This window comes from Parasteatoda tepidariorum, chromosome 3, assembly GCF_982258835.1.
Source record: "Parasteatoda tepidariorum strain Cologne lab strain chromosome 3, Ptep-v5.0, whole genome shotgun sequence".
In the NCBI taxonomy this organism is placed as follows: domain Eukaryota; kingdom Metazoa; phylum Arthropoda; class Arachnida; order Araneae; family Theridiidae; genus Parasteatoda; species Parasteatoda tepidariorum.
In genome coordinates, this window is record NC_141757.1 from 92847651 (window position 1) to 92875447 (window position 27797).

General features: G+C 28.9%; 1 long non-coding RNA gene across 2 annotated transcripts; it reads right to left on the minus strand.

Moving 5' to 3' along the window:
• Positions 1–13496: 13496 nt before the first annotated feature.
• Positions 13497–27701, minus strand: LOC107440112 (uncharacterized). Of its 2 annotated transcripts, none has more exons than XR_006224685.3 (3): positions 27632–27701; positions 15259–15325; positions 13497–13931 (listed from the first exon to the last, which is right to left on the minus strand). It is a non-coding gene; the product is annotated as an uncharacterized LOC107440112 (long non-coding RNA). The 2 variants fall into 2 exon arrangements; XR_006224684.3 differs by having other exon boundaries at positions 27534–27636.
• Positions 27702–27797: the final 96 nt, after the last annotated feature.

The window sequence follows — 27797 nt, forward strand, 5'->3', positions numbered from 1 at the left end:
ACGATTATATCATGAACTATAAGACTTAAAGGCGATCCACTCTGACGTCATCACAACACGTTTCTTAAAGTTTCTCCGGACTCAACTGTCTACAGCGATCTGCAACAGCACTTAAAGGAGACGGTTCGTTAATTCAGCACACTTGAATAGTTGATACTCTACGACAGCATATTATATAGTGTCTTTGTCATATTTTTATTTACTCCTGTACGATAATATTTGTAACATGAATGAATAACAAAATTTAGCAATTTACTGTTTTGAGTTTTTATGATCTACTTAATTCAAAATTATTTAATGAATAATTTATCAAAGTTATTATTTAATTAAGGCAAAATCGCGTGAATTTATGTTACTGTTTCGAAACTTTTTCATATTAGGCATTTATCTAGAAACATAAAATGTTCTGATCAGTACCAAATCTTTCATTTTACATTTAAGTTCTATAATAAGTAAAAAGTATTCCTGGCATATTTTTGATTACTGCTGTTTATTTCAATGTCTCAAATAATAATACCTACTGTAAATTGAGAAAATAAAAAAATTTGCAAAATAATTGAAAAACTGACGAATTAGTCCAAAAGTAGCAGTTTATGACTACACTTCAGTAGGTTAAGAAAAATTTTCGAAATACTATTTTTTGCATATTTGTAAGGATTTTGAAAAATTTCTTTTGTTGATTAAAAAAATTAAAGAGTGGATAACACTAAAATTGTCGTGCAATTGAAATAAACACTATAAATGTTCCATTTTGCGAGGAAAAAAAATTTAAAAAAATGAATAAACTTACGTTCATTTATTTCTTTATTTTAAGGATTCAAAGAAGATTGTAGGAACAAGTCTAAAGAATGTACCAGAAAAAAATATTTCAATCTGCAAAACTTATGTTCAAATTATCAGATTTTTATGAACTCAGTGCCAATCTCGAAGATTGAAAGGATTAACTTCAAATATGCTAATTATTTAATTTTAACTATTAATTAAATTTCACCAAAAAAAAATTTTCTTTGAAGAAACTTACTTTTTTCCTGGCAGATTTAGATATTTGGCCATCAAAATATGGAGAAAGTAGCAGCAATCTGGAAAATATGGTCCTAATCGTTCAGTCGGCGGAGCGGTCGAAAACTTAGATTCCTTAATGTTAGTTTAATTAATTTTAAAAGCAGCACTAATTTCTTAGCATATTTGAAGTCAACTATTCAAACTATTAAAATTTGCAATTGCTGTATAAAGATGCAATCATTAGAACAGGAACTCTCTTACTGCACGTGGAAAATGAGAAAATAATATTTAGAACGGATCAAGGGAAAAAGATGACAGTTGATGAATTTTGGCTTTTTTTGTTTATTTAGTTTATAAGTATTTTAAAATTTAAATGTTCTAATAAATTGATTGCTTTTAAAACCGAAGTTTGATCAGTTATTGTGAAGTACTCATTACTCATCTAGTTGCATGTTCTTTTTTTTTCAAGTATGGTAATTAAGGACCGCAAGGCTCTTTCATACTATCTTGTTTTAAATCTCGCATATATCACAGCAGTTGACAATGAAAGTAGCAGATTAGGCATAATATTTCATTTAAAAAAACTTCTAAATGGGCAATAAAACATACGTATGTAATCAAATACATTTCAAAAAAAGTATTGGTTACCTTTATTGTTTTCCAGAAACATCACAAAATTTCTTCAACCCTTGTAAGGGGAACAAAACATTCTGAAATCTAATGACTTTTTTACTTAATTCACAGACGTAATTTTTTCTCACGAAACAATATATTACAGAGTAGAGTACAAGCATTTTTACAGTTGCTTTACTTATACTCGTTTTGGATTGCTTAATAAATGATAAAATAGCATCAGCAAAACAACTAGAGTAAAAAAATTCACTAATCGAAAGATAGCCCAATCAAAACTATTCATCCCTGAATTTCGCTCCTTGTGAACGACGATGAGTATAAACATTTTCAGACTCATTCCTGGTAATTCCCGCAGCATGTTTCTCCAACATATTTATGACATCTTCACTAGGTGTCTTGACATGAGACGTCTTGACATGAGACATCTGAAAAAAGAATAATATGAAGTACAAAATTTGAGATGGCTAATATTATCTGTAACAGGTATTTTATAACAGATACTAAATCGTTTTATAACAGATACTAAATCGTATGTTGTTTCTTTAGATATAGAGATTGGGTTCAAAAATCAACTAGCTACTTCCAATTTCTGATTCAAAATATTGTGTAAAAGTTGTAATCACTATATAATATTAAGAAGAACTATTATATATTAAGAATTCTCACTCCAATGTTTTGTTTCCCATTTTTACATCTGAATTTACGATTATCAATGTTCAATTCCGTAGTCTTGCGATTTTGAACCCAATCCAGAAAACAAGAGAACTCTAGTTTGTCCCATTCTTGAGCAGTGGGACAAACTGGACTTCGTTGAAAACTTTTTGATGGAACTAACTCGCACTTGCGTCACGTGGAGATGAAAACCACGGAAGTTTCCAATGATTTACCCAACGGCAAGAGGATTGTAACCCATTATCCATCCAACATTGACTGAGGATACTTTAGGTCAGCACTGTGATCGATGCGAATCGGGAGCAGAATTCCAATCGACCAACCAACACTGTTATGCGAACAAAACTTTTCATTTCGTTCAAAGCGTGGCAAAATGCCAATAATTTTTTTAACAAACGGATTAAGCGGACTTTTATGAAAATCAAATTATCTCAACAATCTTATCATAAAAATTATCTCAAAAATCTTTTCTATGGTTTAATATTATAATTTTTTTACAAATATATTTAATTACCATGTTTGTCAACAAATATACACATTTTTAAAAAACTATTGACAACGCGTTCTTAAATTATTTGCAGTTGTTGTTGTTGATTCTAATGCAACGTGCCAAGCCTGCTTGGTAAAACCAAGCGAATTTATGGCAGAGGGTGCGTTTCATGTTTTTCGGTGGTGCCATTTATGGCCACGAATACTACTGCAGTCACACACATGACCTGCTCTTTTATATGGCGGATCCATTCATACTTCCATTCATTCATCCACAGGTCGTAATTTTGACCTGAAAAAGAGGACGATTAATCTCCAATTCAGTACGATGATTTGTTATGGTAGAATGGAGTACAGTATGACCCGACAAATTTAATTTTCACCAGTCATTATTTACAACAGGGGGAGTCTTCAACTAGCGGGGATCAAACTGACGACCTCTTGGACATTGGCCGAACATCCTAACCATCAGGCTATCCGAGACTATATTATTTTCGTGTAACAAATACAATTGATCTAAATTAAAACAATGTCCAACAGAAAATGTTTTAATAGAAAAATTATAGAAATTAGATTTACCGTTCCAAATGGTCAATGCTTTAGATGGTATGCAAGAAATATATCCTGAATTTCCTGAAATGTATGAAATGAGTATTTTTATTAAACACTCACACAAGAGTTTCTAAAACTCCAAAATACAAAACAAAGCAACAAATAAAATGCAACAAATAAAAACGAATATACTATTGAATACACTATAAATAAATATATATCATTCCTTAGTTGAGTTTTCGGGACAATAACATAAATATGATCCATAAGAATTTCAGTTGAATCAATTTTGCATAATAATATTAATAAGGACAGGCCATGGGAGACAAATCAACCACGACCTGTCTAATCAAAATCCAAATTTAAAAGTACATGTAATTTGTTCCCAACGGACACAGAAACATGGGTAGGAGATCCAAAATTGGCGATTTATTAAAATATAACATAGGCAAAATAAAGCCAACCAGCATTTATCAATATGGAGTTAAAATAATACCTTGGCGATCATGAGTCGCCTACAAATTTATGGGAATTATTACAACCATGCAACTGAAACATTTTTGTGGTTAAAAATTTGAAATAAAAAGTTAAATAGATTTTTGTTTTGAATTAGAGGCGACAGTGAATTAATAAGTCTGCATTAGTAATGAAATTAAAAGTATCCTTTACATTGATCTATAAGAGAAGAAATAAATATTTTATGTTCGTTTTAAAAGATTAAGTCTTTGATTTATTTTAAATGTAATTCTATTAATAAAAAAAGCTTAAGTAATGAAAGATATTTTAAAAGGATGGAAAATAAATATGTAATGCCAATTGTGGCATCACACCTATATTGCATTACTTAAAAAACCTGATTAATTAAATTGTACGAAAAACTACGAAAGAAAATTATCTTATGCAGAAGATGTTTAGTCAACGATTATATCCGCCCGAGACCGGCACTATTTTAAACCAAGCGAATAGTCGAAAATTATACTTTCTTATCAAGTTGAAATTTAAAATGTCATGTAAATTATAATCATAATTTCAACCTGTAAATTCCAAATTAGTTAGCTTTTCAGCTAATTTAACTGTAACCAAGTCATCTGACATTTCGTACCAAACTAACAGTTTTACTAACTGTTATTGTGTTTGTGATAATATGATATTTTTTTTAATTTCTTTCATTTATTTTTTTTACTAAACACTTACTAAAAATTTAAATTTAAAAAATGCACAGTATTTTTTCATTTATTAATACGTTTAAGAAACTGTTGATTGACTTTCATAGATTTAATTTCTATCTTATAAAAGACAGCATTTTTGCGGAATCGAATATTTTAATGACGAAATACTTGAACGGAGGTAGATCATGGTAGTGATCTACCATGGAGATCATGGTAGTGATTTGAACAAAATGAACGAGTGAGCGTGATTTTATATAAATAAAAATTAATAAACATAATGTATATTCGAAAGCAAGAAAAATTATCTTTTTGATGGAATTAAAGCAACCACGAGCTAGAAGAACTTTCTATTATTAGAACTTTCATTCAGAAATTACGGTAATATAACCAGCAGCAGTCTGTCCATCCGAATAACCGTAAAATTTACGGTGAAGAACATTTTTATATTTACGGTTTTGAACTTGCTTGCAACTTTTATGGTTATAAGACCATGAATGTAGAACTGTACGGTTTTTTAACCATTTGCAACAAGCATGACTTCAAAACATTATAAACGAAATTTAACCAGACATAGGAGCTGGGCTTTTCGCTAGGCAATAGGCATTGGCGTAGGGCACTAGAAACTCTTCAAGTGTTTAAAAGAATGAAGGAAATAATGGTGGTGTCAACGCTGGGACACGAATCCCAGTTCTGTTGGTCATGAAACTGACAACTTAGCCACCTCGACTATACGTACGCAGTTGCAAGGAACTAAGTGACTTCATTTGGTGGGCTTAGTTGATGCGATATAATTTTAGTTGTTTAACCGTATTGGGTAAAGGCAGTTACTAAACTGTTTTTTTCCAAAATTACCAGCTTAATTACCATCTTATTTATGATTATTTAGACTTTTTTGTTTAAATATCGAAAAATAGGAATTAAATAAATTGCTTAACCATTTCTTCACAGACATTTCTAGCAGTGCATCTTGAGCGATAGTCGTTTCGATATCATATATGAAAAAAATTCTTCTTAATCAGTGCAGAAAGACAATGTGAAGAAAGATTTTAGAATATTACAAAATCAACCGAATTGCAGCAACGTGGAAAAAGGGGGGAAATCTATTATACAGACAACAAATCGAGTACAGGCAAAGTGGGTGTATAAGAAAGGTAGAGAAAAGTAAAGAATGAAACAAAAATGTAATAAATTGGAAAAATGTTGATAATAACTGAAATAAAAAATTTTAAATACCCAATTATTTTTCTCAACAATAGAATCCTTAACATCGGTAAAATTTAGTTTTCATATAAGTTAAAAATATATGAGCTCAAAATCAAATTTTATACAGATTAATTTCAGAAAGATATTTAATATAATTATTTTTGAACATTTTCCTAAAAATTTATAATATTTCAGAGTTATAATACATAAATTACATAAAATTATAAAAATTATATTATTTCTGCAAACTTTTAAAAATAAATCATAATTAATATATTATATAATTATATTACGCATTGACTATTAATTAATTGCAATTAATATTACAATTATTATATTGGATATAATTTATATAATATTGTCTTAAATATTAGTGATATTTTATAAATTATAATTATAATAGTGAAAAGATTTTTATTCTTAGATAATATGATGAAACAACTAAATGACTTAGTTTAAAACTGAAAATTTTATTAAGTGTTGATCCATTTCTTATTAATTTTTGAAAATTAATTGGAAAAAATCAGGCGTGCATTACTTATATATTTATTTACTTTTATATTTTTTTTATTTATTTTATTTATTTACTTAAAATAATTTATTTATTTTGAATAATTTATTCACTTTAAATAATTTATTTACTGTTTATTTACTTGAAAGCAGCAAATAAACAAAATCAAAAATTGAGGCAGTAGCATTTACGATCATTTTTTCGACATTTAAAAAATTATAAGTCGTTTCACAAGAACTATAAAATCTAGTGTCATAAGCTTAAAAGTATATTTAACAAAAGTAAAAAGTATTTGAAAAGCAATTCATTTAATGTCCTGTTTTCTATGAACGAAATTTTTTATTATTTATTGATCTTAGCACTTTTCAATTACAGAAAAGGCTTTTAAGAACATTCAGGTTAAATAGACACGTTATTCATATGGATTTTAAATTGATTCAACTATTTAAGAGTGTATATTAAAAATAATCTATTTTGCTATGTGGATCAGGATTCAGTTCGCAATTAAGTTTGTTCCAGGTGTTGTGGTTTTATTACGTAGTAGCTATGTTCATGCAATGATCACATAGCATCACATGATAAACCATCATTCTTGTCCTTTGCGGAAAGTTTTAATGAAGATTTATTTAATTCAGTTAATAAATTATGGTTTCATTGCTTTTGTAAACATAACATTTTACTCAATAATATAATATATTTTACTTCGACTACAGAAGTACAATAATGTAATAATGTATTATTTTGAAATATATACATAATTTATTTTAGACGATGTTTTACTTAATTCTTTCACATGGTCAAATATTTTTTTCAATTTTACGATATGTTTGAATCATATGGAAAAATAAGACCATTTTCAAGCATACATGTTTCATCACACTGATTTTTAGTACAATGGAATAAGCACTTCGATAAACAATATTTTCAATGCCATAAAAGGAAAAGAAATTTATCAAAATTAAAACAGTGGTTCAAATGTTTGATTTGCGTCTTTAAATCAGTGAAATATATTTATTTTAGTCAAACCTTGCGAATTATTATCATTCTTGATTGCGAGTTGGTGATGTAATTTTCCACTGTTGTTGTGAGTTTGGCAAAAGTTTTAATGTACATTACCTCTATCTCCAAAGAGATGATGGTATTTTTTCAACTTGTAACACAACATCTAAATAAATTTAAACAAAATTAATCATTTTCAAGGTAAATTGCATGTTTCGGGTGTTACATTTTAGAGTTTGTTTCAATGAAGGAATTGTTATAAAATTGTGACAGGTTGTCACGTTATGGTTGGGACATTATGAATGTTATTAACTTCAATCATAAAAAAGTTATTGATCAATATTAAGGACTTTGATTTTTCTATTGTAGATAGAAATGAAACAATAGGATCCGGTTTTTTTTAGAAAACTTATATATTTTCTATGTTGATTTTGTCTCAGTTTTCTTTACTTTGTGTCTGTGAAGTAAGAAAACAACAATATTTGAAGAATGAGTTATTTATAGTAACTATATCAAAGAAAAGAGCATATTTTGTGCTCGTCCAAATCCTATAAACATTAGTTTTGTCTCAGAAATGGAAACGAGAATTCTAAATAATACCAACACTACCACTTTTCTGAAAATTAATAAAAAAATGTATTAACTCTCTTCAAAAAAATTCTGATATTTACAGTATTCGCTTTCCAATGAGTTAATAAACATAAGAATTTTTTCCTAAAAGAGATTATTTAAAAAAAAATATTCAAAGAAGTTACTTTCAGCAAAAGATCAGCGAAATTTAGAAAGAGAAATGTTGAAATTCAACATCAAAAACAAAGACCATATTCGATGGAGATGGATTTTCAACATTGCGAAAGTTATTGGAATTTATTACGATCCTGTACGAAATGATACACCTTCTAATTCAGTTATTCTGCCACGAATTAAGACAAGTCTGAGAAATATTCATTATTGTTTGTTCATTATACCCCCTATTTGCAATACAATTGCTTCATGTCTGCTCACTTTTCAAGAAAAAAACGCTTATGGTATTTTTTTCGGCTTAAATTTATTGCTTTGTATATGTATTAGTTTAATTTTGAGAAAAAACATTAAAAACCTTTTCAATCAAATCAAACGAATAAATTCTCTGATAAATATTGCAACATCTTTAAAAAATTACAACGCAGTGAAATACCAAATTCTACTTATATTCGTAATAACTCTTTTTCCGGTAACTTTGTTAGTTATAGAATGTATTATAAAAGAAAACGAAAGTCATGTGGCAAATTTTGAGATTAAATTGTTGAATTATTTACTAGATCATCGTATTTCTAAAATTAGTTTTTATGTAGGTGTACTGGATTATTCAGTGTTGCTCCACTTCTTCTTTCTTATAGCAATATCGTCTGCCATTTGCTGTCTTTCTCAAATGGAAATACATCGTTTGCTACAATCTCAAAACCAATTACTAAAGAATAAATTACATACGAAAATAAATCGTCACGTTTTACTTGAAATAAACGCAACATTTTCAAAAATATCTCGAAAATGCAAAGAAATGTATCAGATCTTGTCACCGCTGGTATTTTTTCTTTTCGCATATTGGACAATAAACCTATGTTATACGCTCAGCTGGATTTTAGTTCCATATTCATCTAAAGCATTTAATATGGCTATGAACTTGAGTATGTGCAGCGTTTGTGTCTATGAACTTATATTATTGGTTTATACCTCTACATTAGTTGTTGAAGAAATACTAAAAACAAAGGATATCTTAAGAATTCAAACTGAAACTAATGTTAATCTGTTGGCGGATACTTCTAAACTAAATTATTTCCAATATATATATTCAGCTTTCGATCAATATGTACAATATGTAACTTTTGTTCCCATGGGAATGTTTAAACTGGATAGAAAACTTCTTTTAACAGTTTTGGGTATAATTATTACCTATGAGATAATTTTTTTACAAGTAATAAAAGCTTTATAGAATTGCAACAGGAGAAACATTGACTGATTATACTAGGTTCAAATGTTATTATTAACACTTAATGAGATGTCATAATTCTATGAATAAATTTTAAACACCATTTGAGATTTTTCTTTTTAACCAAATATTCTCATTTGGTCAACTTCAAGGGATAAAAAGGACTTAGAAAAACCTGGATCCCTCTGACGACCAGAACGTCCGGGTAATTGATCATCTATTCTCCTGCTTTCATGTCTCTCGGTTCCAGCCACGCATAAGCCAGCAGATTTACTAGCAATTTAAGATAATACTTTTTCCTTATTGAATTCTCCTGGAATTCTTTTTTAATACCTATTTACACTGAGAAACAGCAATTTTGGATGGATAATTTACTGTAAATCTATTAAAGAATGATGCATATCCAGATCACTAGTCCCTCTTGTGTTTTTATATATAAAAATTCCAGATCATTGTAGCGCTAAAATCGTCTAGGCCAGACTGTTGCCATTGTGATGTGAAATTTAAAAAAACGTGTCGTCTTCTTATAGTCTAGCTTTAGGGTGAGAACTCTATGGATTATATCAAGTACGATGACTATGTTTGTAACTTGAAGGAATAATATGTACTTTTCTAAGTGTGATTAGTTCTAAAGTTAAGTTTTTTTCTGCTTCATTCCAAAAAAATTTTTGAATAAGGATAGGATTCGCGATCACAACGCTTGAATACGCCCTCTAGCGAGTAGTATATTTTCAGGCTTTTATTTATTAAGTTTTCATTTAGTTCAATCAGAAACATTGGCAGAGTAGAACGCCATTTTTTAGCAACAAATAAGAAACAAAATTTCCCAAAAGAAAAGGCAGAAGAACTTTAAAAAAACGACCCAGAGAATTGGTAAATCTTTCTGAAACAGAGAGCGCCCAACATTCAAAGAACAATTTCTCAACAATTTTTACCTTTCTATTATCAACAAACTTGCAACCGATAGCTTCCGATTTCGTGATCGCATACTGTTACAGATGTCTGTATTACGGTAAGAGAATTTTTTTTTTTTGCTTCAATTCATTACAAATTAAAGTGAAGTTAACATTTCTTACTTCATTCCAATGAATAAATGTGATTTCAGAACGTGCAGAAATGTAATAGTTATAGAATATTCTTCTTCTTTATAGAATAGTATATATTTCTGAATCTATAGAATTCGTAAAAAAACAATAAAGAATCATCCAAATTACTTTAAATAGTATCATTTGTGCGATTATTAATAATTTTTTATCGTTTTCCTGGTAAGTATTTTTTAATTTTGAATGAATAATTTCAACTAGAATTCAGCTATTCTGTAGTTAAGTTACATATTGAAATTCATATCGAGATCTTACAATAATAAAATTTTTTGCTTGGTATGTCATCTAAAAGTAATGAAGGGATAATCTATTATTTTAAAATAAAATTTTCTAATGAAGAATATTTCATTTGGAATTCTCAGTATTTATAAAGCAAGTAAGTGTTATGATTTTTATAATTAAAAATTTACTTGTAAATAGTTTTTTTTTTTTTCTAATTTGATGAGCGTTGATTTGATGATTTGATTCTAGCGCAACCTCACAAGCTTAAAACGTTAAATAAGTACTTTTAATGGATTTAAAACTATTTAGTAAATAAACTTGAATGTTGGAAACATCCAAAAAATATTTTAAAATATTTTTTGATATTTATGTTTCCGCGAATGACAGAAATCTAAAGAATGTCGATTTCCACCGGTGAATGTCACCATAACATAGTTACTGTAGTTAATGTCCGATATAATTGTTACGTCCAATTTCATACTAATTTATTCGTTAATATTTTAGTGTTTACTCGGTATTTTAATATCTGATTAGGATAGATTAGGAAAAGCATCATATTTGGGAATACCGGGAAAATGTATACAAGACAATTAATATCAAACCAGATCTGGCATATATTTACCAAAGTAACTATGTGATTGATTACATTCACCAAAAAATCGACGTCCACCAATTGCGGTCTTTAACAGTAACTCGCACACGCTTTTCTTGATAAGTATGCACGGGGCTTTAACCTGTAAGCGGACACCCCCGATGAATGCCGGTAATACGCGTGGACTTTAATGTTATGAAAGAAAGTATGAATGAATGATAAAGTCAATTAACGACTTTCCATCCATGTATATAGGCTCTGACTTATAAGCAGTCACCCTATGAAGGAAGGAAGATTAAAAAGGGTTTATTTCTAGTTTGTAAATCTTATAAACTCTACAAATATAACCTATTTGAATGCTATTTTTAATGATTTTACAGTTTAAGTACTTTTCTTAATTTTTTTTCATTAACTTCTTTACATGTTATGTGTTTTGTTGCTTAAATTTTCCAATAATTATTATAACTACGCCCGTTAGGTTGAAGTGATTGTTCCAGAGGTGACCCAACCATATAAAAAATTAAATGTTAAGAAGAATATCAATAAGTTGGTAAAAACTGCAAATAATGAGATGAGCAAAGTCATTTGATTCACATACCAGTTTTATTTAATTATTTATTTAATTATTTATTTATCTATTTATTTATTTATTTATTTACTTTGATGAAATCTGTTTTCAAATGTACATTTGACAAATGGTGAAATAGACTTAAGGGTGTCTGTTCCAGCTTCTCACTGGAAGCGCATCGCTAGAGATAATTAGAGCTAGAGAGAGCTGAATTTCTTGCTTCGCCTCGGTCGCTTTGGACGAAAAGGTTTTTTCCATCCATTTTTCACCGTTTGCAATGTAAATTCTTTGCAACTGATTTTAAATTGACCCAAATTTTAACCAACCATGGAAATTTTAAGAGATATTTATTTCGTTTCCATCTGCAGACCAGTGGAATTTGTGCTTGCGGTGATGCTGATGAAGATGCTGAACATATTCTTCTTCACTGTAGTCTGTATTCGAGTGCCCGAATGAATTTAAAGACTGATTTGAGACGTCTTTCTATTTGTTGGCCACCTGTCTTATCAGAACTGGTCAAAAGTATTGAAAGTCTTGCGGCCTTGCGGAATTTGTTTTTAATGTAAATTTGTAAATTTTTCTCCTTTTGTTTTCTACTTACAACTGTAAGCCTCATGCTATACTTTGTGGTGCATGAGGAGTTTTAAGTCGCTTAAATAAAATAAAAATAAAAATGTAGACATTTAATACATATGTTTTTACTTGATCAAGACAAAAATAATAATAAAATATAGTAATATTTTTTATTTCCAAATAGTTGAAAAACTGACGAAATAGTTCAAAAGTAGCAGTTTGTGACTGCACTTCAGTAGGTAAAGAAAAATCTTCGAAATACTATATTTTGTATATTTGTAAGGATTTTGAAAATTTCTTTCGTTGATTAAAAAAATTAAAGAGTGGATAATGCTAAAATTGTCTTGCATTTGAAATAAACACTATAAATGCTCCATTTTGCAAAAAAAAGAAGAAAAAAACTTACGTTTATTTATTTATTTATTTTAAGGATTCAAAAAAGATTGTAGTAACAAGTCTGAAGAATGCACCAGAGAAAAATATTTCACTCTGCATAACTTATGTGAAAATTATCAGATTTTCATGAACTCAGTGCAAATCTCGAAGATTGAAAAGATTAACTTCAAATATGCTAATTTTTTAATGTTAACTATTAATTAAATGTCACAAAAAATTCTTTTCTCTGAAGAAACTTACTTTTTTCCTGGCAGATTTAGATATTTGACCATCAAAATATGGAGGAAGTAGCAGCAATCTGGAAAATATGATCCTAATTGTTTAGTCGGCGGAGCGGTCGAAAACTTAGATTCCTTAATGGTAATTTAATTAATTTTAAAAGCAGCACTAATTTCTTAGCATATTTGAAGTCAACTATTCAAACTATTAAAATTTGCAATTACTGTATAAAGATGCAATCATTAGAACAGGAACTCTCTTACTGCACGTGGAAAATGAGAAAATAATATTTAGAACAGATCAAGGGAGAGAGATGACGGTTGATGAATTTTGGCTTTTTTTGTTTATTTAGTTTATAAGTATTTTAAAATTTAAATGTTCTAATAAATTGATTGCTTTTAAAACCGAAGTTTGATCAGTTATTGTGAAGTACTCATTACTCATCTAGTTGCATGTTCTTTTTTTTTCAAGTATGGTAATTAAGGACCGCAAGGCTCTTTCATACTATCTTGTTTTAAATCTCGCATATATCACAGCAGTTGACAATGAAAGTAGCAGATTAGGCATAATATTTCATTTAAAAAAACTTCTAAATGGGCAATAAAACATACGTATGTAATCAAATACATTTCAAAAAAAGTATTGGTTACCTTTATTGTTTTCCAGAAACATCACAAAATTTCTTCAACCCTTGTAAGGGGAACAAAACATTCTGAAATCTAATGACTTTTTTACTTAATTCACAGACGTAATTTTTTCTCACGAAACAATCTATTACAGAGTAGAGTACAAGCATTTTTACAGTTGCTTTACCTATACTCGTTTTGGATTGCTTAATAAATGATAAAATAACATCAGCAAAACAACTAGAGTAAAAAAATTCACTAATCGAAAGATAGCCCAATCAAAACTATTCATCCCTGAATTTCGCTCCTTGTGAACGACGATGAGTCTAACATTTTCAGACTCATTCCTGGTAATTCCCGCAGCATGTTTCTCCAACATATTTATGACATCTTCACTAGGTGTCTTGACATGAGACGTCTTGACATGAGACATCTGAAAAAAGAATAATATGAAGTACAAAATTTGAGATGACTAGTATTATCTGTAACAGGTATTTTATAACAGATACTAAATCGTTTTATAACAGATACTAAATCGTATGTTGTTTCTTTAGATATAGAGATTGGGTTCAAAAATCAACTTGCTACTTCCAATTTCTGATTCAAAATATTGTGTAAAAGTTGTAATCACTATATAATATTAAGAAGAACTATTATATATTAAGAATTCTCACTCCAATGTTTTGTTTCCCATTTTTACATCTGAATTTACGATTATCAATGTTCAATTCCGTAGTCTTGCAATTTTGAACCCAATCCAGAAAACAAGAGAACTCTAGTTTGTCCCATTCTTGAGCAGTGGGACAAACTGGACTTCGTTGAAAACTTTTTGATGGAACTAACTCGCACTTGCGTTACGTGGAGATGAAAACCACGGAAGTTTCCAATGATTTACCCAACGGCAAGGGGATTGTAACCCATTATCCATCCAACATTGACTGAGGATACTTTAGGTCAGCACTGTGATCGATGCGAATCGGGTACAGAATTCTAATTGAACCGTCAACGCTGTTATACGGACAAAACTTTTTATTTCATTCAAAGCGTGACAAAATGACAATAATTTTTTACCAAACGGGTTAAGCGCCCTTCTATGGAAATCAAGTTATCTTAACAATCTTATCATAAAAATTATCTCAACAATCTTTTCTATAGTTTAATATTGTAAATTTATTACAAATACATTTAATTACCATGTTTGTAAATAAATATACACGTTTTTAGAAAACTATCTATGACAACGCGTTCTTAAATTATTTGCAGTTGCTGTTGTTGATTTGTAATGCAACGTGCCAATACCATCAAGCCTGCTTGGTAAAACCAAGCGAATTTAAGGCAGAGGGTGCGTTTCATGTTTTTCGGTGGTGCCATTTATGGCCACGAATACGACTGCAGTCACACACATGACCTGCTCTTTTATATGGCGGACCCATTCATACATCCATTCATTCATCAACAGATCGTAATTTTGACCTGAAACAGAGAACGATTAATCTCCAATTCAGTACGATGATTTGTTATGGTAGAATGGAGTACATTGTGACCTGACATATTTAATGTGCACCAGTCACTATTTACAACAGTAGGAGTTTTCAACCAACGGAGATCGAACTAACGACCTCTTGGACATGGGCCGAACATCCTAACAACCAGGCTATCCGAGACTATATTACTTTCGTATGACAAATACATTTGATTTAAATTAAAACAATGTCCAACAAAAAATGTTTTAATAGAAAAATTGTAGAAAATAGATTTACCGTTTAAGAACTGGCTTCCAAGTGTTCAATGCTTCAGATGGTATAAAAGAAATATATCCTGAAGTTCCTGAAATGTATGAAAAAATGAATATTTTCATTAAACACTCACAGAAGAGTATCTAGAACTCCAAAATGCAAAACAAAACAGCAAATAAAATGCAAAAAATACAAGTGAATATACTATTGAATACACTATGTATGCCTCTAAGTGAATATACTTCACTTCTTAGTTGAGTTTTCGGGAGAATAAATCAGCTTTCCTCCATTGCATTACTTAAAAAATCTGATTAATTAAATTGTACGAAAAACTGCGAAAGAAAATTTTTCATTTACTTAAAAACTGGATTGTGCCATGCAGAAATAGAAGTGGCTTAGTCAACGAATATATCCGTTCAAGATGCTGACACGGTCTTAAAGCAAAAGAATGCTCGAAAATTCTACTTTCTAATCAAGTTGAAATTTAAAATGTTATGTAAATTAGAATCGTAATTTCAGCCTGTAAATACCAAATTAGACAGCTTTTCAACTAATTTAACTGTAACCAAGTCATCTGACATTTCGTACCAAACTAACAGCCTTAATAACAGTTATTGCGTTTGTGATAATATGATATTTTTTTCTTTTAATTTCGTTCATTTATTTTTTTTACTAAACACTTACTAAAAATTTAAATTAAAAAATGCACAGTATTTTTTTCATTTATTAATACGTTTAAGAAACTGTTGATTGTCTTTCATAGATTTAATTTCTATCTTATAAGAGACAACATTTTTGCGGAATCAAATATTTTAATGACAAAATGCTTGAACGGAGGTAGATCATGGTAGTGATCTTTGAACAAAGTCAACGAGTGAGCGTGATTTTATGGAAATAAAAATTAGTAAACATAATGTATATTCAAAGACTAGAAAAATTATTTTTTTGATGGAATGAAAGCAATCATGAACTAGAAGAATTTTCTATTACTTAAACTTTCATTCTGAAATTATAGTAATATAACCGACAGCAGTCTGTCCATCCGAATAACCGTAACGTTTACGGTGAAGAACATTTTTATATTTACGGTTTTGAGCTTGTTTGCAACTCTTATGGTTATAAGACCATGAATATAGAACTGTACGGTTTTTTAACCATTTACAGCAAGCAACACTTCGAAACATTATAAACGAAATTTAACCAGACATAGGAGCTGGGCTTTTCGCTAGGCAATAGGCATTGGAGAGCTCAGGACATTAGAAATCCGCCGCGTGTTTAAGAGAATGAAATAAATAATGGTGGTGTCAACGCTGGGATTCGAACCCCAGTTCTGTTGGTCGTGAAACTGAGAACTTAGCCCTCTCGATCATGCGTACGCAGTTGCAAGGAACTAAATGGCTTCATTTGGTGGGCTTAGTTGATGCGATATAATTTTAGTTGTTTAACCGTATTGGGTAAAAGCAGTTAGTAAACGAGTTTTTTTTTTCAAAACTACCAGTTTAATTACCATCTTATTTATGATTATTTAGACTTTTTTATTTAAATATGGTAAAATAAAAATTAATTAAATTGCTATTTAAACATTTTTTCAGAGAAATTTCTAGCAGTGTATCTTGAGCGATAGTTGATTCGAAATTATATATGAAAGAAATTCTTCTTAATCAGTGTAAAAAGACAATGTGAAGAAAGATATTAGAATATTACAAAATCAACCAAATTGCAGCAACGTGGAAAAATTGACAAAAAAGGGGGAAATCTATAATACAGACAACAGATCGAGTACAGGCAAAATGGGTGTATAAGAAAGTAAAGAATGAAACAAAAATGCAATAAATTAGGAATATGCTGATAATAACTAAAATAAAAAAATTTAAATACCCAATTATTTTTCTCAACAATAAAATCCTTAACATCGGTAAATTTTTGTTTTCATCTAAGATAAAAATATGTGAGCTCAAAATCAAATTTTATAAAGATTAATTTAAGAAAGATATTTAATATAATTATTTTAAACATTTTTTTAAAAATTTATAATATTTTAGAGTTATAATACATAAATTACATAAATATATAAAAATTATATTATTTCTGCAAACTTTTAAAAATAAGTAGTAATTAATATATTCAGACGTGCCAACTCTCCCGCATTTTGCGGGAGTCTCCCGAATTTTGAGTTATTCTCCCGCCCTCCGGAATTGATTTGAAAAACTCCGAATTTTACTGCGATCGACGGCCAAACTCAAAATTACCTAATTTTTCCGCGAGTGCGAAAGTAAGTTTTTCTTTCAGCTTGAATTTCATCCCCTCTTATCAAACTACCATCTGCCTGAAGCGTAGCTGAACATGCTTTATTTTCCCCCCTCTTCAACGTTACCTCTTAACACTCCTATTTCACCCGCCCCCTTACACTGGGGGCGGGTGAAATCTTCCTCTTCTTTCGTGTAGAGTTGAATGCAATGACGTCACATGTCGTTATCGAGTGTCGTCCGTTCAGGAGTGAGGAAACTCGTACTCTCGATAGTTGGAATTGATATTGTATCTTGCTGTTTTTATAGTTTTTAATGCGTATTTTTCCACGGTTGGCAACAAGCTCGTAAACTAGCAACGTGATATCAATTATTCGTTTAGTCTTCGTATATTTAAAAAAAAAAAAATTTCAAGGATGTCTTAAGTCGAAACGGAAGTATGGATCAATTTCAACAAATCATGTACCAATGACTTTAGCAAAACTTAATTGCGGAGAGCTAAGTCTGCAACTCTTTTTTTCATGCATACAGTAGAGAACCATTTATCTGGTATCCAGATAATCCGGAAAAAAAATTTGCTCGGTTCTCCCGCCATTTTGAACTAAAACGATATGAAAAAAAAAGCGGAAACTGGACTAATCCTTGAAGTTGAGTAGAGGAAAATGTGAGGAAGGGAAGAATTTTTTTCCCCGTTTACCCAGAGAAACGTCATTTCTTCCGCGACCTTGAAGATTTTAGATCTTCATTCTCTTTTAGGTCGTTAAACTCAAAGGAGTGGCATGATGATTTCGTTTGCTGTTTGATTTACGAGGGGGTGGGGAAAATGCATTGCACATGCATATCAGTGAACAGAAGATGAAAGAGAAAAATATATTTATCTATTTGACATCGATTAATAAAAATAAAATGTTTTTCTTTTGAATAAATTCTGATTCCTTGGAAGTGCGGTATCATTCGCAAGTTTTTCTTGATGTGGAATCACACCTGCTTTAATTAAAAATCGCGTTTTTATAAAAAAAAAAAAAAAAAAAAAGGAGAATTGTTTATTAATTTAAGCATACAATTATTTTATGAAGCAGATTGCAGTTTCGATTTTCTGATTCCACTACGTTTTTTTTTTTTTTTTTTTTCATGATAAATTTTGCACTCAATAAAATTATTTGTATTACCAAATTTTTTCATTAGTTTTTTTTTTTTAAAGTCCGTTGATCTTGCCTTGTTCTAGGTTTTAATATTTATGCTAGTGCCGTTTTTTAACTATCGTTTTGGTTCGATAATTTTCAAGTGTTGTTTTTATTTAGATTAATAGGTTTTCCTTTTATTTTGGCCCTCCCCCCCCATGAAATATATTGCGTTATTTAATCATTGGTTTTGTTTATTAGTTGATTTAGGAATCGTAATTATTTTTTTAACTTGTTTTTCTTGTCTAAACTTGCAAATTTTTTTATTCTTTTAAATTTTATTTTTCTACAATTTTTTTCCTTTTTAGATTTAGGAGTGCTTTTCTTTTTTCTCTTACTTTAAAATGTGTTTACATTTTTTCCTTGTAATTTGGGTTTGATAAAACATCGATTAACGACACTTTTTTGTCGATCCAGGAAACCGGGAAATTAAGACATCCGGGATAGCGATGGTCCCGAGCATCCCGGATAATTGGTTCTTTATTGTACAGACATTAGTATTTTTATACATTAGTATTGAATTGGTTTTTTAAAATAAAATAGTTATTCAATTTGTTTATTTTTTAAAAGTTTTTGTGCATTTTTATTACAGTGTCAAGGGTTTTTGAATAATGTTTTATTAAGGAAATGGTATTTATTTAAAGAGTATCTACCTAATATAGTTTTGTGTTGCTAAATCTGTGTTTAATTATTTTATTTTCATTTAATATTTTTAAACAATTATTGCTCTATTAGTGTGTAAAATTTCTTGCATTCTTATATTTAATAAATTTTTTACTTAAAATTCCTTAGAAGTGCCAAATGTTGCATACCATGCACCTTTTTTTACCCCTCCTGAAATCTCCTGAATTCTTGTTAGGGAAACTCCTGAATGTTAATTTTGCTAGGTTGGCACGTCTGTATATTACATAATTATATTACGCATTGACTATTAATTAATTGCAATTAATATTACAATTATTATATTGGATATAATTTATATAATATTGTCTTAAATATTAGTGATATTTTATAAATTATAATTATAATAGTGAAAAGATTTTTATTTTTAGATAATATGATGAAACAACTAAATGACTTAATTTAAAACTGAAAATTTTTATTAAGTGTTGATCCATTTCTTATTAATTTTAAAAATTAATCGGAAAAAATGAGGCTTGCATTATTTATATACTTATATACTTTTTTATTTATTTATTTATTTTATTTATTTACTTAAAATAATTTCTTTATTTTAAATAATTTATTCACTTTAAATAATTTATTTACTTTTTATTTACTTAAAAGCAGACAATAAACAAAATCAAAAATTGAGGCAGTAGCATTTACGATCATTTTTTCGACATTTAAAAAATTATAAGTCGTTTCACAAGAGCTATAAAATCTAGTGTCATAAGCTTAAAAGTATATTTAACAAAAGTAAAAAAGTATTTGAAAAGTAATTCTTTAATGTCCTTCTGTTTCCTATATACGAAATTCTTTATTATTTATTGATCTACACTTTTCAATTACAGTGAAAGCTTTTAAGAACATTCAGGTTAGATATAGACGTTATTCATATTGATTTTAAATTGATTCAACTATTTAAGGATATATATTAAAAATAATCTATTTTGCTATTTGGATCATGATTCAGTTCGTAATTAAGTTTGTTCTAGGAGTTGTGGCTTTATTACGTAGTAGCAATGTTTATGCAATGATCACATAGTAGCAATGATCACATGATAAACCATCGTTCATGTGGTCCTCTGCGGAAAATTTTAATGAAGACTTAGTTAATTTAATAAATAAATTGTGATTTCATTGCTTTTGTAAACACAACATTTTACTCAATAATATAATATATTTTACTTCGACTGAAGTACAATAATGTAATTTATTATTTTGAAATATATACATAATTTATTTTAGACGATGTTTTACTTAATTCTTTCGCATGGTCAAATATTTTTTTCAATTTTAAGATATGTTTGAGTCATCTGGAAAAATAAGACCATTTTCAAGCATGTTTCATCACGCTGATTTTTAGTACAGTAAAATAAACACTTCAATAAATAATATTTTCAATGCCATAAAAGGAAAAGAAATTTATCAAAATTAAAACAGCTGTTCAAATGTTTGATTTTCGTCTTTAAATCAGTGAAATATATTTATTTTAGTCAAACCTTGCGAATTATTATCATTGCGAATTAGCCTTGCGAATTATTATCATTCTTGATTGCGAGTTGGCGATGATATTTTCCACTGTTGTTGTGAGTTTGGCAAACGTTTTAATGTACATTAGCACTCTCTCCAAAGAGCTGATGTTATTTTTTCAACTTGTAAAGCAACATCTAAATAAATTTAAACAAAATTAATCATTTTCAAGGTAAATTGCATGTTTCAGGTGTTACATTTCAGAGTTTGTTTACATCAAGGAAATGTTATAAAATTGTGACAGGTTGTCACGTTATGATTGGGACATTATGAATGTTATTAACTTCAATCATAAAAAAGTTATTGATCAATATTGAGGACTTTGATTTTTCTATTGTAGATAGAATTGAAGCAATAGGATTTGTTTCTTTTTTTTTTTTAGAAAACTTATATATTTTCTATGTTGATTTAGTCTCAGTTTTCTTTACTTTGTCTCTGTGAAGTAAGAAAACAACAATATTTGAAGGATGAGTTATTTATAGTAACTATATCAAAGAAAAGAGCATATTTTGTGCTCGTCCAAATCCTATAAACATTAGTTTTGTCTCAGAAATAGAAACAAGAATTCTAAATAATACCAACACTACCACTTTTCTGAAAATTAATAGAAAAATTTATTAACTCTCTTCAAAAAATTTCTGATATTTACAGTATTCGCTTTCCAATGAGTTAATAAACATAAGAATTTCTTCCTAAAAGAGATTATTTAAAAAAGATATTCAAAGAATTTACTTTTAGCAAAAGATCAGCAAAATTTAGAAAGAGAAATGTTGAAATTCAACATTAAAAACAAAGACCATATTCGATGGAGATGGATTTTTAACACTGCAAAAGTTATTGGAATTTATTACGATCCTATACGAAATGATACATCTTCTAATTCAGTTATTCTGCCACTAATTAAGACAAGTCTGAGAAATATCCACTATTGTTTGTTCATTATACCCCCTATTTGCAATACAATTGCTTCATGTCTGCTCACTTTTCAAGAAAAAAACGCTTGTGGTATTTTTTTCGGCTTAGATTTATTGCTTTGTATATGCATTAGTTTAACTTTGAGAAAAACCATTCAAAACATTTTCAATCAAATCAAACAAATAAATTCTCTAATAAATACTGCAACATCTTTAAAAAATTACAACACAGCGAAATACCAAATTCTACTTATATTCGTAATAACTCTTTTTCCGGTAACTTGTTTTGTTATAGAATGCATTATAAAAGAAAAAGAAAGTTATGTGGCAAATTTTGAGATTAAATTGTTGAATTATTTACTTGATCATCGTGTATCAAAAATGATTGTAAATGTACTATACTATTCAGTGTTGCTTCACTTCTTTTTTTTAACAGCGATATCGTCTGCCATTTGTTGTCTTTCTCAAATGGAAATACATCGTTTGCTACAATCTCAAAACCAATTACTAAAGAATAAATTGCATACGGAAATAACTCGTCAAGTTTTACTTGAAATAAAAGCAACATTTTCTAAAATAACTCGAAAATGCAAAGAAATGTATCAAATCTTGTCCCCGCTGGTATTTTTTCTTTTTGCATTTTGGACAATCAACTTATGTTATACTCTCAGTTGGATTTTAGTTCCACATTCATCTAAAATATTTCATACAGCTATGAACTTGAGTATATGCGGTGTTTGCGTCTATGAACTTATATTATTGGTTAATACCTCTACATTAGTTGTTGAAGAAATACTAAAAACAAAGGATATCTTAACAGTTCAAACTGAAACTAATGCTAATCTGTTGGCGGATCCTTATAAACTAAATTATTTCCAATATACATATTCAGCTTTCGATCGATATGTACAATATGTAACTTTTGTTCCCATGGGAATGTTTACGCTGGATAGAAAACTTCTTTTAACAGTTTTAGGAATAATTATCACCTATGAGATAATTTTTTTACAAGTAATAAAAGCTTTGTAGAATTACAACAGGAGAAGCATTGACTGATTATACTAGGTTCAAATATTATTATTAACACTTTATGAGATGGGATAATTCTATGAATAAATTTTAAAAAACATTTGAGGCTTTTTCTTTATAACAAAATATATTCTCATTAGGTCAACTTCAAGAGATAAAAAGAACTTAGAAAAACCAGGATCCCTCTGATGACCAGAACGTCCACGTAATTGATCATCTATTCTCCTGCTTTCATGTCTTTCTGTTCCAACCACGCATAAACCACCAGCTCTTATAGCAATTTAAGATAATACTTTTTCCTCATTGAATTCTCCTGGAATTCTTTTTTAATGCCTATTTGCACTGAGAAACAACAATTTTTGATTGATAATTTACTGTAAATCTATTAAAGAATGATGCATATTCAGCGCACTAGTCCCTCTTGTGTTTTTATATATAAAAATTAGCTATATCTTACGTGCTATAGCTATGTCTTAGTATCAATATCGTACTATAGCTTAACTATATTTCTCTCTAGTAATACTCTTAAATACACGGAATAATATTAGCAGAGCTAATTTATTCGTAAATTAGTTCAGAAAATGCATGAACCATGAACTTTGATACTTAAACAAAGCATGTAGAAAGGAGTATGTATATTCTTTGACTTAAGGACAATCGATTCTGACGTCATCAAGACGCTTTTTAAAGTTTCTCCTATCCATAGGGGCCCAGCGTATTCTTACTAAAACTTACTTACCTCTTACTGCGTCCTCTTACTTAAAACAAATGGTGAGTTGATACAGTAGATTTATATTATTGACATGTTATACTTTAGTGTCTCTGTGCTTTTATTTATTTCTAAAGGATTATATCATGAGCCATAAGACTTAAAGATGATCCTCTCTGACGTCATCCCAACACGTTTCTTAAAGTTTCTCCTGACTCAACTGCCTACAGCTCTCTCTAGCATAAAGTGACCACACGTCCCGATTTTAGCGGGACAGTCCCGCTTTTTGGTGGACTGTCCCGCGACCCGCCGATTTTTAAAAATGTCCCGCTTTTTAGAAAACATCTGCATTTCTTATTTTAAATGTACTGCAAAAATATATTCCTATTATTTATTAAGTATTATGGTGAATATAAAGAAATAAAAAATACATAAAAAACACAAACTTCATCATTAAAACTTTACAATTCAATGAAACACCGGATTCTCTTTAGTTTCATAACAACTCTTTTCTTGTAACTTGCGCTGTTATTAATGAAGGATTTTTATAGAAGAAAAAATTATGCATCGAAAAAATTTTCTTAATTTTAAATATTCTGTAAAATTTTCTGTAAAATTTCTGTAATTATAGCGTCTACGAGTTATTGCCTTTTGCGAAGGGAAATATTTATCATTTGAGTTCATCTCAGAGCCAATTAATGAAGAATAAATAGCATATGTAAATAACTTTGCAAGTTCTGATTGAGATAAACATAAGATTTTTAAGAATTACTCGGAATTTACACTATTCATAACTTTTTTATTGCTGTTTTTTTTACCTCTGTTTCCAAAAGAATAATAACAAGGAAATGAATTAGTACAATGTATTTCCAGTATTTCACTTTATATGATGAATCGCCTTCTACTTAAATCTTCAATAAATCTCATAAGAACTTATTTAACTATGTTTCAGTTTAAACTTCTATAAGGAAATATCATTCATGATTCAGAACCAAAGTAAATACTTGAAACAAATTAATTAAATTATTTCTTGTAGTTACTTTCCAAAACAGATCCTGAACACTTTAGTCTCACATTATATCTGTCTTTAGGGTGTTAAAATATCATAAGATTACTTGAAAAATTTGATTCCGTGCATACATTCATTTAATGTTAATCGCCATGTAAATTGCTTAGATAGTAAATTTTTCAAATGTGCCTGAAAAAATTGAATGAAAACCCATTATTTATTTTTTATTACTACATAACGTCTAAACAATGCATAATTTTTTTCTTAAAAAATCACGATTAATATAGGGTAAAATTTTTGGCGTGAGGAAATTTTAAAAAAGCACCTCGTATAATATAGCAACTCAAGAAGAAGAAGATCACTAATACACAGGCACATGACCTATGATCTCAGCACCAGCTGGTTATTCAGAAAAAAATGACAAGTTAATATTTTGGACATTGCTGTCTAAGGTCAAGCTAAGTTTCCCAACATAAGTTTGTTAATTAACGTGAACTTAATTAAATCCAACACCGTATTGGATATTGAATTTGTTAAAATGTAATTCTTTCTTGTCTACGCCTTTTTTTAACCTAGATTCATTATATGTTTATCTATTTTATTGTAACAGTAATTATTCTTGTCTTGTGTATCTGGCAAACTTCGTTGGATAATTAATTCGTTATAATGTTCTACATGGCTTCATGCCTGTCTTTGTGTTAAATAAGAAATTAATCAAATCTTTCCTTGTGAAAGAATATAGAATGTGTTACTTATGAGAATTCATATTTTACAGACTAGGGTTGTCCGAAATAAGATCGAAAGAACAGTTGCTAACATAAACAAATGCCACGTTTCAACAGTCAATCGGGATAGATACACACACACACTAACTTCACTTGCAGGTATCAGTTTATTGTTTATTTACGTACTATATTCTAAATTATATTTTCAATCTAAATAATGAGCATTAAGTGTGGTATCCCCACTGATACAATAGATTATAAAATACTTTTAACATTTTAATGTTAATAAAGCTATTTTTCAGTGAAAAAACTTATTTAATGTAATCAAAAATATTAATATTTTTCGTGTATTTAGTCTGACATTTATAATTTGTCCTTTTAAACTGTTTTTAATATGATCTGAGAAATAAAATAAAAATTAAGAAATTATTTCAAAAAAACTACTACTTTTTTTGTGAATCCATAAAAATTATTTTTTATGCTTAATAAATCCAGAATAAAATCGTTCTTTAGACATAAAAATTTAAATAAAAAGCAACCTAAGAGTAAAAGAAAATCTTAACTGAAAACGTACTTACTAAACTGAACAAGCGTGAGGAAAAAAAACTGTGACTGCGAATTTCAAAAAATTAAAATAACTTTAAAGATAAAATATTTAAAAATAAAACTCCAATAGAATTCAGAACATTATTTGAAGATATCTCAAAAATGTATCAAATTTTAACGATTTTAAAAAAAGGGACTTTAATTCATGAATTTGTCTCAAAATATTACTTTCTGTCCAATGCAACCGCGCAAATTTTCTCAGTGAAGTTTTAACCAAATTCCATCTTCCACAAATCAAATGAACGAATGAGTTTAATGAAATAGTTATAAAAAGATATGAAAATACATTGAGTTATATATTTGAATTAACCATTTTTATGATATTAGATTTCATTTAAAGTCTACTTTTAATGGATTTAAAACACCTTAGTAATATAAGCTGTGGTATCTTAGAAACATCAAAAAAATATTTTTAATATCTTTTTTGATATATATATATATGTAATACAAAAATTATTAATACTTTTGTATTAATAACAACATTAAAACTCTTTCGTTTTCATAAAATGTCTTTGGTAAAGAATAGGCGTAGAAATTCTATTTTGGGACTTCAAGGCTGAAAACATACCATTGAATTATAATTAGATTTATATTTCAAAGGAGGTATTATTTTTAGAATCTTATCCCTCCTTCACTTCTATATTAGGAAGCATTAAGTGATTATCGGTTATGCGTAGAGCAACAAAGTTGTACCTGATATATATATATATATATATATATATATATATATATATATATATATATATATATATATATATATATATATATATATATATATATATATATATATATATATATATATATATATATATATATATATATATATATATATATATATATATATATATATATATATATATATATATATATATATATATATATATATTAATAAATCAATGCAAATTACCTGAGTAGGATCAAGAACCACAACTAAATAGAAAGTATTTGCAAAATAAAGAGTAAAAATAGAAAGCACTGATAACATGCAACTTAATTTAGGAATATCACCCTGCAATCAGTGTAGGAGCATTTCTACGGGCAATGGCATAAAAACGCAACAATAATATAGCTATATTCTGCGGGAATATATATGCTCGAGAAAGAATAATAAGCAAGAAATAAAAACAAGGTTATATGAAGATACTATACTAAAATCCCAAAAATCGATGTAGAAGTAATATTCGATAGAAGGATAGGTAGGTACGTACTTAATTTACATTGCACTAGAGTTGCACAATGGGCTATCGGCGATAGTTTGGAAAACATCCCTGGCATGATCCGAAGACATGCCTTCACAATTTCGATTCTCTGTAGAGGAGGCGGCTCCTCTGCTTTGGTAGCCCGAAAACCTGACCACGAAGTCGAGCACTTTATGGTAGAACATTTTTACGAGGACCGATACCGCGCACCCACGGTCCCTATGCAAGCTGATCAAAGTGGTCACCCACCCGCTTACTGACCTCAGCCAGTGATGCTTGACTTCGTGATGTTCGATTAGTCTACTATGCGACTCGACAAAAGGGAAACTCAATCTTTCGAAAAAAAAGTCAAATGTCGCAGGTACGAGTTTTAAATTAGTTTGTATACCAAAATGGAAAACCGCAAAACTATGAATTAAATATCTTAAGTCATAAATGCGAAAAAACAAATTATAACTTTAATCGTATCAAATTTTAAATCTTACTTCTCTGATCTCCAATAACTGCATAAAACATGAATTTATTATTACTAATTGATAAATGATAAAATATTTTAAAAGCCAAAATTCGTTTTAATACTTACAGCCCAAACTTGATTCTCAGAAATGATTATTTTATGAGCTTCTTGTATTTATAGATACCAGAATAATTCTAAGAATCCTATGCAAATAGGTTTTTTTATAGCCTATGATTGGATTCCAGAATAAAGTGGTATAATATTAGCATAATTCATTTTCTTAGAAAAAAGC